Genomic DNA, 16,323 nt, shown 5'->3' with positions numbered 1-16,323 from the left:
TCGTACAAACGCATTCTAGAGTCAACCCTGATCCACCTTTATGGCTATATCCCTAAATGGCGTCCACCTATAGAACTAAGGCCCACTCCCTCATAAAATACTCTTTAATGTCTTTCATTTGATACACATGTCATACAAACACATTCCAGGGTTTCCCTCGGTTCATTTTCCTACATGGTGTTTTTCCCTTATGTTGTCACCATAGCTCTCAACTGAGTATGTAATGTTCGGTTACACCCGAACTTAAACTTCCTTACTTGTTTTATACAAAGTTTTGAACGCAAAACTTTTTATGAGACAAGCGCTCTGAGCAAAAACCAAAAACTAACTTTAGCGTAGTAAGATTAACACAATATGGTTCTAAAATTTAAGGAGCTACAAAACTGCATACTCAGAAAAGTTCTAAAAATTCTCAGCAAAAGTGTTACATATTGATATATACTTAAAAAGAATCGAACATAATTTAGCTTCAGCAAAACTTGGTGAAAATTGCAAAAATTAAAAAAAATATATAAGTATTGTTCAGGAGATAACATTTGGTATGAGTCCCTCTTGGACCCGTTTTCCAGCTGAAGATATCGAGTTAAAGGTTTCTTCTGAGTTGGCCACAGCATGTTCCACCAAAATTGGGTCGATGTCATCAATCTCAAAGCTCTGCTCACGCAAACGAATATTGTGTAATGTTGAGCAGGCATTTACAATTTTCCCGGCGAAGCCCAGTTCACACAAAAGAACTCTTTGCCGTGAAAGATATCTCGAAGTTCCTTTCAAAACACCAAAGAATCTCTCGATGGGATTTCGATCTTTGAATAAAGCCTCGTTATATCGAAACTTGGGAGTACCCCCAGGCTGGTTCGGTAGTGGTGTCATAAGCCACGGCTCTAATGGGTACCCAGAATCACCTGAAAGTTGCATATTTCAAATTATGAAAAATGTTAAGAACAATCAATAGATATTACCTATTAAAAACAGATGACGATTCCCATTTTCATGGGCTCTCTGCATTGCTCGCCGAGCTGCACAACTACTCCAAATATATGCGTCATGACGTGCTCCGGGAAACTTGGCATTCACATTTAAAAGTTTTAAATTTGGGTCACATATCTACAAAAATGTAAAAATTATGTAGCAATGCACTTTATTATTAAATAGTTAAAGTAGTTAACCTCCCATTTGCACATTTATGGAATGATATCCATGATGATTAACGTACGCTTCCTCATGAACTTTTGGAGCTAAAATGGAAACGGGCGTACAGTCAATCGCTCCTATCGTTCCTCCAACGAAGGGCGCAGGTGCTGACGAAAATACCTCTTTGGCAGCTTGTCGTTCTTCCTGCGTCATAGGAAACTTGATTTTGTCGAAAAGCACTTTCTCATTTATTGCATCAGTCACCCTATGGATACATCGGCTGATGGAAGACTGGCTCATCGAAATTCCCCACTGTTCTCGTACAGGCCGTTGATAACATGCAGTGGCATAAAAACGTAAGGCACACAAAACCTTCAAAGATATCTAGTAAGTAAGGACATTGCAAATTTTCAATGATTTTAGTAGCTTTACCTGTTTCTCTTCCGCTATTGCTGAGATCCTCTGTCCTCTTAGATTTTCGTGTAGCCGATCAACAAGTCTCATCACAATATCCGGAGATACGCGGTACAGTTTTTTTAATTCTGCACGCGCAAGCTCAAAAGGATCATCGATGTCCCTGAGCAAGCGCCTATCTACTCTTGATGCGCCCGAGGCTGTTACATTTTGCGTTAAATTGTTCGCTACAAACTCAAATGCCATTATTTTTATTGTTTGACACACGAAAACACCGAAATATTAATAAATTTTGTTAACAAATTATCTTATCTTATAGCGTGAAAAACAAAACCGACGAAAGTCTCTTGTCAAATCGTTATAGAAAACAGCTGATTGTTCTATATCGAGTTACAAATAAAGATAAGTTACTGAATAGCAAACTCGTTAAAATTATCGTTATGATATTATATCAATACTGAAAATCGTTAGAGAAGTTAGTGAATCGCAGTACTGATTGCCAAAACATATGTTCATATATATAGGGTGTCGTACAACAAAGTTCTTTGCTATCGGTTATTTCCCCCTACGCTGGTAAGGAATATCCGACACAGCTTAGGGCTGTACAGGCAACATATAAATTGGTTACCATAACCACGAGTATCTTAGCACAGCATTACAAAGCTCTCACCCACCCACCCTTATACTGTTCCGAAACTGATCCCAAAGTAACTTCTTTACCAAAATATTAAAAATATCAGTTTTTTCGTTTATTTTTCTAAAAAAATATATCTTCTCGTGATGGAATTAATTTTTGCGTGTATAGTCTGTGGTGGTAATACACAAACCCTTAAAATATAAATTTCTTTTTGCAAATTTCGTTTTTAAATTAATTTCGAAGCTTTTCATTAGTTTTTTCTAACAAAATGGAAACCTTTATCAGACTCACCGATTCAGTAGTAGAATATGACCAAGATTTTCTAAGCACTCCTATAAGTGACCATACAATACATTCGCTGAAAATTCGGCAAACTGATTTTAACGCTATGTATGACAAAGTGAAAGCAGCATATGACGAACTGTTGGCAGATGTATCCATTCTGATAAGACGATTGCTTCAATTCGTAAAAAGCAAAAGATATGCTATGCAGGCTTCATAAAAACGATGGCAAAAATACATATTTTAAGCGAAACGCTTGAAAAGGAAGCAAAAGGCAAGGAAAATGACAAAAAGCAATTAAAGCCTCATAATATCCGTTTGCCATCTTGCGATACCTTAATTTCCAAGGGCGATTATATTTCATGGCCAACGCTTCGTGATATGTTCACGGCCATATATATTAAACATGACACACTTGAAGGAATCGAAAAGCTTTTCTACTTGAATCAAAAGGCACAAGGTGAAGCAAAAGAAATAGTTGAAAAATATCCGTTGAAAAACGTTAGCGATATGTATGAGAATAAGAGAATTCTTATTAATTCTCAATTGACAATTCTTTTCAATTTAGATTCAATAGAGTCAGAGTGCGGGACTTCTATTAAAAAATTGTAGAGGGATATCAACAATTGTATATCCGTCCTTAAATGTCACAAGATTGACATTACTAACTGGGATGCAATTATTACTTACTTATGTTCAACTAAATTACCTGAACTAACACTATCGTTTTGGGAACAGTCAGTCGAAAATAAAACGGACATATCTAAGTGGGAGGACATGGACAAGTTTTTCATAAATAAATTTCCAAGTTTGGAAAGCGTTTCAGGTCTCCGAGGCGCCAAGCCAAAGATTCAGAAATCTAATAACACGAATAAATCCTCCCCCGAACCTTCGCAAAAGAAGCTTGGCGCATACCAATATAGTGTCGCCAATAATGCGTGCAAAATGTGCAAATAAAAAGTGCACAAAATTCACAGATGTCCAAATTTCAAAAAGTTAGAGGTTAGCAAAAGGATTAGTTATATTAAATCCAATGGCTACTGCCTCAATTGTCTCTTCGGGACATTCGGTGTCGAGATGTACTAGCCCATACAATTTCGGCACTTGCCACTCTCGACATCATTCTTTATTGCATTTACAGAATCAACGGTCGAAACCTTCTTACAAATCACAGAAACCGACGGATAATATACAGTCCAATTCTACAGAAGCCCAACAAACGCGCGACTCTAATAGCAGTAACAAACCATCTGCTAGCAATGTACAATCCCATCATGCTAATACAAGCAAAGGGATTTTATTAGGTACGGCGCGGGTTAACATACATCACAATGGTACAAACTTTTCTGCCAGAGCACTTATAGATTCAGGATCGGAGTGTTCCTTCATTACGGAGAGGCTCAGACGCAGAATAAACCTGCCAAGGCGTAAAATGCATGCTCCAGTTTCGGGCATCAATAATACGGTTTCTGCGCAGGTAAAGGAAGCGTGCATGATCCATCTGCGGTCACCTGTCGGCCCACAGATTGCTATCGAGGCTATGGTTCTTGTTTTGCCACAAGTAACTGGGAACTTGCCAACATGCCAAATTTCGTCGTTGACGCAAAAAGCTTTTCCAGATCTTATCTTGGCGGATAAGCGGTTCTTCATCAACGAGCAAGTTGACCTTGTTTTGGGTGGGGACGTTTACCCACAAATAATATTAGAGGGTATTAGGAAAAACGTGCTTAATACACTTTTAGCCCAAGGAACTGTGTTCGGGTGGATTTTAACTGGTCAAGCGGACGCAGTAAAACCATCTAACCATCGGGCATCCTATTTCAATGAAGTTTCATTAGTAAAAAAATTAGGAAGCTTTTGGTAACTGGAAGATATACCAAAAGCAAAAATTCGTACGCAAGATGAGCAACAATGCGAAGAGCTACACGTACAACTGTGCGGAATAATCAGGGAAGGTATATCGTCTCATTTCCTTTCCGACCAGATTTCCCAAAGTACACTAATTTAGGCCCTTCTTTAGGAAAAGCCTGTTAACAATTTTATTCAAACGAATCACGACTAGCGAAAAGGCCCGAGTTACAACAGGAATATAATAGGGTGGTCATGGAATATGAATCCATGGGCCACATGTCCAAATTACCTGGAATACAGTCAGCTAATGCAAGTGACAATTATTACTTGCCTCATCATGCGGTAATCAAAGAGGAAAGTACAACAACAAAAGTTAGGGTGGTTTTTAATGCCTCGTCTGCAACAGCAAATGGCAAAAGCCTTGACGACGTTCTCCTTCCAGAGCCGGTGCTTCAGTCTGATTTAACTATGTTCTTATTACGTTGGCGACTTTTTAAATACGTCTTCAACAGCGATATTGAGAAGATGTAGCGCCAGATTCTGGTCAATAGTCACCATACCAAATATCAGAGAATAGTTTTTCGTTCTAGTCCGAATGAACCTATCAGTCTTTATGAATTGAAGACTGTGAATTTCGGAGTTAACTCGCTCCTTACTTAGCAATTAGAACTTTATTACAGCTAGCTGATGACTCGGAACCCATATACCCAATCGCATCGAATATTTTGAGAAATTATATATACGTCGATGATGTCCTTGCTGGGGGTCATTCCATAGAATCGACAATTAAAGCGCGAGATCAAGTTAATACGGTTTTGAAATCAGCTGGTTTTCCATTACGAAAATGAACTTCGAGTTTTAGTTAAATTGTAGGCGGGATTCCAAAAGCGCATCTTTTGCATGAAGATTTTCTCGAATTCGAAGATACGAGCAGTGCCAAAGCACTTGGTATTAGATGGAATGCTCATGCTGATCATTTCTATTTAAAAGTCAAATCTATTGAAACTAATCAAATTCTAAGTAAGATAGAAATACTTTCGGCTATTGCCAAGCTTTTCGATCCATTAGGGTGGCTGGCAACAATTATTATAGTTGCTAAAATTTTGATGCAAAACATCTGGTTAGAGGGTACTAATTGGGATGAAACGGTTTCACCAGCCATACAGGATCAGTGGAACATTTTCGCGCAAAACCACATTGCAATCGAGCAAATGAGGATTCCACGATGGGTACTATATTCTCCAAAGGACAACGTCGAGATTCATGGATTTTGCGATGCATCGGAGAAAGCATATACTGCTGCTGTATATCTACGTGTGGAAAGGGAAGACGGGATACACGTCAACTTACTTTTAGCGAAAACCAGAGTTGCTCCAGTTAAAACTATTTCTCTGCCTCGCTTGGAGCTTTGTGGGGCCGTTCTACTCGCAAAAATTATTGAATCGCTTATCAATAATCTTGTTTAAGGTAACTTGAAATTGCATCTTTGGCCCGAGTCTACGATAGTTCTCGCATGGATACACAAACCCCCATGCTCATGGTCCACCTTTGTGGCCCATCGCATTACTAAAATCCTATATAACGTAGGAAATTCAAGTGGGTCTCATGTAGTTTCCGCAACCAACCCAGCAGACATAGCTAGTAGGGGTGTATTAGCACACGAGTTTTTTAACAATTCCTTGTGGTGGCAGGGTCCTTCTTGACTTCAAGGAGGTAAAGAAAAATGTCCCACAAAATACAGACTATACTACTAACAGCGAGGGTCAAAGTACCTACTACAACCACAGGCAATATTAGTGATATTCTTGAACGATTTTCTAGCCTACCCAGAGCTTTGAGAGTGATCTCGTATATTTTTAGGTTTTCTCAGAGAACAAATCCCAAAACAAAAGCCTCATTTAAGCCAACGTCTTGCTCAGTTGCAGCAGTTGAAATAAATCAACGATTACTCGGTTAATAATCACTGCACAGCGGCAATACTTTAGTTCGGAAATTAATAAGCTCGAAGCAGGAGAACTTATAGATTCAAAGAGTGAAATACTTTCTCTCAATCCATTTATTCACGAAGATAATGTTTTGCGGATAAAAGGGCGAAATGAGGCATCTGAAGATTTACCGTTCAACGAATGTTGCCCCATTATTGTCCCATATAATTGTAGGTTATTACGCCTGATAGTTCAATTCATGGTGAAAACCAACTAATGTTGCGACTTATCAGAACGCAATATTGGATCCCTCGAGTGAAAACAATGATTAGGTCTGTTATTCATAATTGTAAGATCTGCACGATATATAGAAAATGATCGCAAAACCAACTTATGGGTGCATTGCCGAAGGAGCGAACTACCTTTTCGCGAGCGTTTACCAATACAGGAGTTGACTTTACAGGACCATTTGATATTAAAAGTTATCGCGGCCGTGGTTGCCGCATTGCAAAGGGTTACGATTGTTTTTTTGTTTGCTTTGCTACCAAAGCTATTCATTGAGAAGCCACAAGTGACTTAAGTACCGCATCCATTTTAGCAGCTTTTGACAGGTTCATCGCTAGACGAGGATGTCCAAAAAATATATATTTCGACAACGGAACGAATTTTGTCGGAGCATCAAGGGCTCTTAAAAAAGAACTTGAGACCTTTACAGCTGTTGTGCGTGATAAAACTTTATCAAAGCATGGACATCAATTACTTTAATGGCATTCCATACCGCCATCTGCGCAGCATATGGGCGGCCTCTGGGAAGCGGGCGTTAGAAGCTTTAAGGCACAATTCAAAAAAATTGCATTCTATTGTTAATCGATGGCAGAAACTGGAAACTATACACCATAAATTTTGCCGAAGATGGAAATCCAAGTATTTAGCTGAACTACACAAACGGAATAAGTGGAAGCAACCTCAAACTAACATAAAGGTCGGAGATCTTGTCGTCATCAAAGAGGATAATTTGCCACCTAACGAATGGAGAATGGGCAGAGTGAACAATTTATATCCCGGTTCCGATATCCGCAGGCCCGACGAGAGGGGGACCGAGGGGGTCATTACCACCGGGCCCGGGCTTTGGAGGGAATCTCAAAATGCTCTCTAAGCTTTTTACTTACAGAAAATAAACAAAACACACCTTTAATCACCTTTCGTATATAGCAATCATTTTAAATTTCAACAAGCTTTAAAAATCTCTTAACATGTCTGCACCCCACATAAGGTGTTGTTGGTTTTTGGCGTTGGCTTTGTAGCATAAAGTTGAATTCGTTTTCTGTTCCACCAGAAAAATTCGGTATGATGCATATTCTTATACAGCGATATACATGTATGTACGTTTGTAAAAACGTTGGCGATAACAGTTTTTTGAAAAAAAAAAAACCAGATATCTTTTGGGTTTTGGGGAGTGTTTTGGTTGAAAAATTTACTCTTTCGCTATTTTTTTCCGCAGGCTCGAAAATTATTTTTTTGGGTATGCGTAGTGGAACTTTTTCTTCCTAAGCCCAAATCCTATCGAAAAATCGATGGCGCGATATCGGTTAATAAATCGACCCAGCCTAATACGTATGCATGTATACGCTTAAATATACTTTGTATATACAAATGCATATAAATATGTAAAAGATGGTAATTTTAATTTTGAGAATTCGTTCCTTTTTAGTATGGGGCCCGTATTTTTTTTTTGCCCCCGGGCCCGGATTTTCTCTCGTCGGCCCTGGGTAACCGAGTTCGCGTCGTAGACCTTATTACAGAATATGGTCAGGTTACACGACCGTTAGTGAAGTTGGTACTACTACCAACAGATACCATTAAAAATGAGGAACCTACATCAAGGGAAACTAGATCTAGGAAAAACCCTCATCAGCAAATTAGCTTTAGGCAAATTTTAACAAAAACAAATTCTTTCCTTTTACCTAAAACTACCACCATCGACATCCATTCGTATTTTCGTTGTTCAAGACATTTTTTTCTCATCTCGTTCATTTTACTCGCAAAATACACATATTTTTATTAATATGGAGTAATCCAAATGACCAATGGTATTGGAGTTGCCCATAAAATTCGAAGTTTTCAAAACATAACTTTTCGGGTTTGAATATCTTTAATTTATGTTTTTTGCATTTATTAAAATAAAATCAAAACTTAAAAAAAATATCGAAAAGTTCAAAAAGAAAAAAAATAAATTTTTTTGGGCAACACACTCCAACTCATATCAGCTTTCGGCGGATTATACACTTTGTTTAGCGCACATCCAAAATAAAAACCCATCTGTGAAAAATATTTTCACGTTCCTTCAAAATTTTTTTTCTCGGAAATTTTTTGTTTCAAAGGCACCGACCAACTCTAATGCTCATTCTGATTTTGCCAATTTATTTCCACAGATAAATAAACATAACACGGGGCTTATTATTTAAATAACCTTAAAATTCAGAAATTATCGCATTTCTGAAATTGGGCCATGGCACTTGGGTACACTTTCCAGCACCCTGTTTTTCTTGCATACAAATCTACCACTTACCGGCACTTTGTTTTGATTTTGTTCTTCTTTTGTTCCCGGCCATCATGAAAGTAGTGGTGGGTGGTGATGCATTTTTTCAATTCGATAAATGCACCAAAGGTATCGACAGGTGTGATCATGCAGCGTTCACAACATGCAACTAGTTGTGTGGGCTGAATGCAAGATCCCGGAATCGATATGAAATGTATGAAAACGTTGGAAAATTTACTATTTTAGTCCGTATAAAGGCAAATTTAATGAAAATTAAAGGGGGGAGGATAGTAAATGCTTCAGATTAACAAAAATCGCTCCAAAATATGTCAATTGTTAATGCTGAAGTTTTAATTTACTTATTTGCAGAATGGTTGTACAAAAACTTTTACTTTTTGGATCGCATATTCAATAAAGAAACATATGTATATGCTTGAGTCTAATAAGCTACAAAATTTTGATTTCTGGGTAAAAATACATACTTGCCAACCAGAATAAACACTTTAGCCACAAGTCGCAGCCGATATTATTAAAGCCGCTCAAACCACCTCAGTTTCTAATTGAGGTAATCGGTAGAATTATTGCTCGCCAGTATATATACATGACATTTTCCATTATACCATTGCTAGCTCAACAGGGAAAAATGTTATTACAGCACAATATGACCCGCTATTCTGCTATGCGCAAACGCATTGAGTTCGGAGGACAATACAGCCTCAAGTGCAAATTCTGCGGTGGTCGAAGCTGAAAATAATGCGCCAGCAGAGTTGGAGGAAGGTGAAATACCTGTCTCGCAAACGGGAAGTAGTGCTTCCCGCAGAGACACCAACGAGGAAAGGGAGTCAGATGCACTCCCAACCGCACGAAGCAGCGATATAACCGACCGACGATTTAGACCGTTGTTGCATCACGAAAAAATACAAAAAGATGCGTCACGAGCAATTAAGCCGTACCGTCGACAACAATATGCCCAAACATATCGTCAAAAGTAAAACAAACCCCGGTGCAGAGTGGAACCCTACGCTTTCCAGCCCCTGGTTCGCAATAATTTTCGATCTGGTGTTCAGGAACCTGCTGCGTTAATGAGCATACAGTATACCACCGCGATTACACCGACTGCAGTCGTCAAGGTGGAATTCGGAGGGTGAACGAGATCTGGGTTATTTTTGTGTTGGCCTCGTTCGGGGTGAACGAGAACTGGGTTAGCGTTCTGGTGTCCTCGCTATGGGTTAGTGAGTGAATTGTGGGAAAATTCGTGTCCTCACTCAGGGGAGCGAGTGAATTTGGGTGGTCTGGGTAAATAGGATTTTTTTTGGGGTTTTGTAAGGCGGAATGTAGAGGGACGGAGGGTTTGTTAGGAGGAGCTGTTCGTCTTCTCGCAATCCATCTCCTCCGTTGGAAGAAGGATCAGTTTCGCCAATGGTCGTCTGAATTGACCCTTCTCGGTTTTGAGGTCGACTACGCGTACTCGGTCATCTTCGCCGGGGTGTACGTTGACAACTCGACATAACCTCTATTCGTTGGGAGATAAGTTGTCTTCTTTGAGGACAGCGACATCTCCCACTTTAATATTTTGTTTGGGATGATTCCACTTCACTCGTTTCTGAAGTTCGGATAGATATTCCACTTTCCATCGTTTACAAAAAGTGTGATGGAGGGCTTTGAGTTTCTGCCACCGATTGATCATCGAGGCAGAGCTCTCACTTGCATCTGGTTCTGGCGGAGCCATAAGGTGGCTGCCTGTGAGGAAGTGGCCTGGGGTAAGCGGCTCTAGGTCCGTTGGGTCATTGGATACCGCGCTGAGCGGCCGCGATCCAGGCATACCTCGATGCGGCACAAGAGTGTATGGAATTTCTCGAAGGTGAATTTGTGTGGTTAGGCTATTTTTTTGAAGTGGCTTTTGAAGCTTTTCACTCCAGCCTCATACAGCCCTCCCACATGGGGAGCGCCCGCAGGAATGAAATGCCACGTGAGTGACTGGTGGCTGTATTTTGAGACAGCGTTCTCTCGCGCTTGTGAGATGAAAGTCTTGAATTCTGATCTTAAAGATTGCGACGCTCCGACAAAGCTCGTACCGTTTTTTTGGACATCCGCGCCTAGATACAAAACGGGAAAATGCCGCGAGCAATGATGGTGTACTGAGGTCAGTAGTGGCCTCCAGATGAATTGCTCGTGTGGAAAAACACACGAAAAGCAAACATAGCCTTTGGACAGGCGACACCCCTGCCGCGGTAACTTTTGATATCAAAGGGTCCAGGGCGAAGTCGACTCCAGTATTCGTGAATGCACGTGCGTTCGCGAGGGAGAATACCCACAAGTTGGGTATGAGCACGCTTTCGGTTTATAGTGCAAACTTTGCAATTCTGACTTGTTGCCCTAATCATGGTGTTTATTTAATAATTGTTGGTCTCGGTTATAAACGTAACTTCTGGTGTTCCTCAAGGCAGCCACCTTGGTCCGGTTTTGTTCCTGTTGTTCATTAATGACCTTCCCAGTGTTTTGAAGAGCTGCAAGCCGTTGATGTACGCTGATGATGTCAAACTTATAATGCCTATCCGCTCACCCGTGGATAGGGCATTTCTTCAGGCTGATCTGAATAGTCTAGGTGACTGGTGTAATGTAAACGCCATGTCACTAAACCTACCTAAATGTAAGTTCAGGTGTTTTACAAGGAAGTCCTTCCAATCCCATAATTATGTTATTGGCGACTATTTAATCAAGCAAGTCACTAATTTTATTGATTTAGGCGTTACAATGGACCCAAAACTCGATTTTAAACTTCATATTGAATCTTGCGTGAATAGCGCTAAAGATACTTTGGCTTTCGTTAAACGTTGGTATAAAGAATTCAATGACCCGTACGTTACAAAAACTCTTTTTATATCGTTGGTCAGGCCTACTTTGGAATACGCTTCAATAATTTGGAATCCCCGTTATCAGGTTCATTCTGACAAGCTGGAATCGGTCCAGAAACAATTTTTTGCTTTTCGCTTTAAAACACTTAACCCTGGGATCCTTCTAAAAATCTTCCCCCCAATTGCAGCCGGTTAAAACTAATACAGTTGCCCACATGGCAGAGCCGCAGGGAGATGCTTGGTATCTTATTTATTGTTAAATTAATAAGAGGGTCAATAAATAGTACATTTTTGCTTGGTGAAATTAAGTTTAACGTTCCTATTAGGCCATCTAGATATTTTCAATTAATTTTTGTAGCTACATGCAGGTCGAATTATGAAATGCACGAACCACTTCGCTGTTTATGTCATGATTTTAATAAACACTGTAAAAATTTGGACATCTGCGACTCTTTTCTTGGTATTAAAAAATACCTTTTAACTACATTAAATTTGTAATTCGAAATGAAGCAAAGAACACTAAAATGTTCAACCATCTGTTTCAAATATGAAGTACCAGTTACTTGAAACTTGTTTGCAAAATTGCGCTGTGATCATTATTTTTATATGTATGCAATCAAATTTATTCTGTATAAATTTCATGTTGTATATATTTTATCTACTATTCATTTGCACTATTGTCAATTTCGTAAATTCTTATTTAATAGCTCCTTCATGGGTACATGTTAACACATTTACAACACTTTAACTTTTGCTTACTTCTAAGTTTTTAATTGAAATTGTCAAGCGTCTAATTAAATACTGTTTAAATATTGCCTTAAAATTAATGACTGCTTATGTTGTTTATATCGTGTATTACATATGAGAATTAAGTGTCGTTATATTTGGTCTGTATAATTGTTTAATTTGTAGACTGATAAATAAATAAATAAATAAATTTTTAAATCTCTCTTATAGTCTTTCGCAGATTTAGTTTTATCAAAATTTTAATATTATATATTATGCTTGCGAATTAACAAATTTCAAGCACAGTTCACTTTGCCAACCAAGTCACTTCATTATTTAGTTTTATGTATTTTTCGAAGCTTTAAAGACTTTGTTCATTTGAAATAATATTTATTTTACTGAGCTGCAATTATTGCATCCTCTCACTTATGATGACATTTTTGTTGAAATGTGCGAGCTCTATATCAGCTCATCAAACGACTCGCATGTTCGATTCCCGTTGCCAGCAAGACATGTGACAAATTTGTCAATATGACGTTGGCAGATCCGGGGTTTCGCACATCTTCCGCAGTAGCAGTGATTGTAAGGGGGGATGTATATCACAAACTAATTAAAACCGAAATTATAAATTACCCAGCCCAAAATTCCGTGTTCGGATGGGTCCTTTCTGGCCCATGTGTCCTTTAAGGCACAGCGACCACCTAATGGGTACCGTTTCGCGTCTTCCGCGTTCGCGTGGGTCCTATCAGGCCCGGTGTCCTTCCAGGCACAACGATCCTCTAATGGGTATCGTTTCGCAAACTTTAATTAGTCATCGGTTTAAGTATCAAATTAAATTAAACTATTATATGAATTATATTATCTTGATAATTAATTATTTAAGTAGGTTGCCTTTACATTATAACCCCTACGGGGCAGCAATTATGAATTTATAAAATACGAAAATGAATTAGAAATAACTATATTAAGGCGCTGTACATATTAAAGAAAACTCAACAATTTATTACTCTACACGCATTTAATGAATATATATTGCTTAGCTTTTCAATTGCTGCAAACCCGATGTGTTGCAAGGCCGGCGGCAATGTTGAAGCCAAACGTCTTCAAGAGTTGGGAACCACTGGTCTATCTCCATTTACAGCTGTTCGCTACAAAGCTGCACTGTGGTTGGAAATCTACCAGTGGCTCTCTTTAAGGTTACAGTTCACGAACGCTGCGCTCAACTGAAGAGTCTTTAGTCTTCTACTTACGACGGCAGTTGAGACAGCGTTCCAAAGCAGCATTTTCAAGCTAAGGTAAAATCCTCATTTTTCGGTATATTTTAATCCATTGTAATTTTACCTTTCTAAAATCCGCATATATCTGCGGCTATTTTCTTTAACATATTTACCTCTATATATGATTAAAACATTAATTACCGTGTTTTTTCTTTTCCTCTTTTTCGTTTCGTTGAATTGCCATGAATTCGAACAGGTATACTATTTTGTTTGTATAGACAAATAATTCCAGTGGCAGAAGGAACAGTAAAAGTAAAGTTTTTTCTTTGGATATTCATTCAGTTGAAGTTCAAGTTATGAAATAATTATTATGAAATATTTATAAATTTAAATGAAATAAAAAATTATTGTTAAGTTGATTTTAACGGTATGTAGTAATTAATTAGAACATCAGTTGCCGTCTTCAAGACTGAGTTTGTTATTTTTGTAAAATTGATATTGTATAAGTTTGTTTATATATTAGACCGAATACGCTCAAAAAACCTTGCTCGTTTTCTACTTATAATAATAAAATATAATAATATAAAAATAATATGTAAAATCTTAATTTTACAAAAATTAGTATTATAATTTATAATTTATTATAAATTAATAAATCTTGTATTATTAGAAATTATTATATTCTATTTTCCAATACGAAGTTTTTTTATATTGTTACATGTAGTGTCTAATCACACATACACATATACATATTTTCTTAGGACGGTTTTGAAGTGTGCATTCCCATTTTATTTTCAATAATATATGTAAATACATTTTAAAAATAGCTAAAAAAATAGAATTTATGGAGGAAACATTATGTAATAATTATTTAAAGAATTAATTTTTTATTAATTAAGTATTTTGATTTTATTAAATTTAATATTATATAATATAATACAAAAAGTAATAAGATACGACGCGTGGAAACAAAGATAGCATTTTGAATGTGGGCAAGTTTGCTTACCCATCGAATCTGACCACATGCATATCTCTAAAAAAATTTTTTTCGAGGAAATCCTGATACAGGTATTTGCTTATTTCGTGCGAGCAACTTAAAAAAAAGTTTGAGCCTAATCAAAATTATGAAATCTCAAAGGTTGCTCGATTTGTAAAATAATGACCCATATACTCCCCCTCTTATATAGTGTAAACTATATTTTTTAATAAAATTTTATTAATAATTTAAATAAAAATATTCACATTGAAAATTTAAAAGTAACAGACAAGAAAATTTTTCTTTTTGAAATAATATTCAAAATAAAGTAATTCAAAAATAATTTACAAAAATATAGTATATTTGAATAAAGTAGATAACCCTACATTTACTCCCCCTCCAGTGAAACGATTAAATAGGTGTTTTTAATTTTAATGTTAGTTTATATTGTTTATTGATTACTATAAGTTTTTATTGTAATAAAAAAGAAGTTTGAGTTTTTTTGTTGTATATATTATATACAATTTGTAAATGTATTTTTGTGTTAATTGTTTCAAAATTTATGTTGGTAGTGATGTAAGTACCCAATCGTTTGATGATTCGATGCACTTGATATCTTATTATGTTGTTGTTGTTTACTTATTGTATTAACACTTTTATATATATTAATATTAGGTTGTTTTATTGCTATGGTATGTTGTCGAGGTTAAAAATCTCTTCATAGCTGTTTGTGAAATATTGTCGATTATAATGATGCGTTTGAAGGTTAAATGATAGTAGATGGCAACTTTGTGTGCACAATCACTCAAAAATTAAAAACTTGTATTATGCAGAATATATGTTCAATATATAATTGTATTCTGCATAATGTATGTCCAAGATGTTGATAAGGAATGAAAAGTTGATTCCTTTATTCGTTTGAGGGTGATATGAAATTGTCATTGATTCGTGTCATGTTAACGATTTTAATGTTGAGTTTTTTATATGATTTTAATTTCAATATGAAAGAATTAATATTTGGGAAAATATGTCAATACAAATTACTGATTATTGATTTTAAAAATTTTACGTTTTTTATACTCAGTTGAGCAGAGCTCACAGATATAGACTTCCATATATCAAAATAATCAGGATCGAAAAAAAATTTGATTGAGCCATGTCCGTCCGTCCGTCCGTCCGTCCGTTAACACGATAACTTGAGTAAATTTTGAGGTATCTTGATGAAATTTCGTCTGTAGGTTCCTGAGCACTCATCTCAGATCGCTATTTAAAATGAACGATATCGGACTATAATCACGCCCACTTTTTCGATATCGAAAATTTCGAAAAACCGAAAAAGTGCGATAATTCATTACAAAAGACAGATAAAGCGACGAAGCTTGGTAGATGGTTTGTACTTATGACGCAGAATAGAAAATTAGTAAAATTGTGGACAATGGGCGTGGCACCACCCACTTTTAAAAGTAGGTAATTTAAAACTTTTGCAAGCTGTAATTTGGCAGTCGTTGAAGATATCATGATGAAATTTGGCAGGAACGTTACTCCTATTACTATATGTACGCTTAATAAAAATTAGCAAAATCGGAGAAGGACCACGCCCACTTTAAAAAAAATTTTTTTAAAGTAAAATTTTAACAAAAAATTTAATATCTTTACAGTATATAAGTAAATTATGTCAACATTCATCTCCAGTAATGATATGGTGCAACAAAATACAAAAATAAAAGAAAATTTCAAAATGGGCGTGGCTTTGCCCTTTTTCATTTTTTT

The 16,323-nt window shown here is 36.9% G+C and overlaps 1 protein-coding gene across 4 annotated transcripts in view; it reads right to left on the bottom strand.

Moving 5' to 3' along the window:
- Pxd (Peroxidase) overlaps positions 1–16,323 on the bottom strand; it is a 1,822,298-nt gene that overhangs the window by 812,033 nt on the left and 993,942 nt on the right. The window lies entirely within an intron of this gene.

Source organism: Eurosta solidaginis, chromosome 1, assembly GCF_040869045.1.
Source record: "Eurosta solidaginis isolate ZX-2024a chromosome 1, ASM4086904v1, whole genome shotgun sequence".
Lineage (NCBI taxonomy): Eukaryota > Metazoa > Arthropoda > Insecta > Diptera > Tephritidae > Eurosta > Eurosta solidaginis.
The sequence above is the reverse complement of the archived record's forward strand: the minus strand, read 5'-3'. Positions and strand labels throughout refer to the sequence as shown.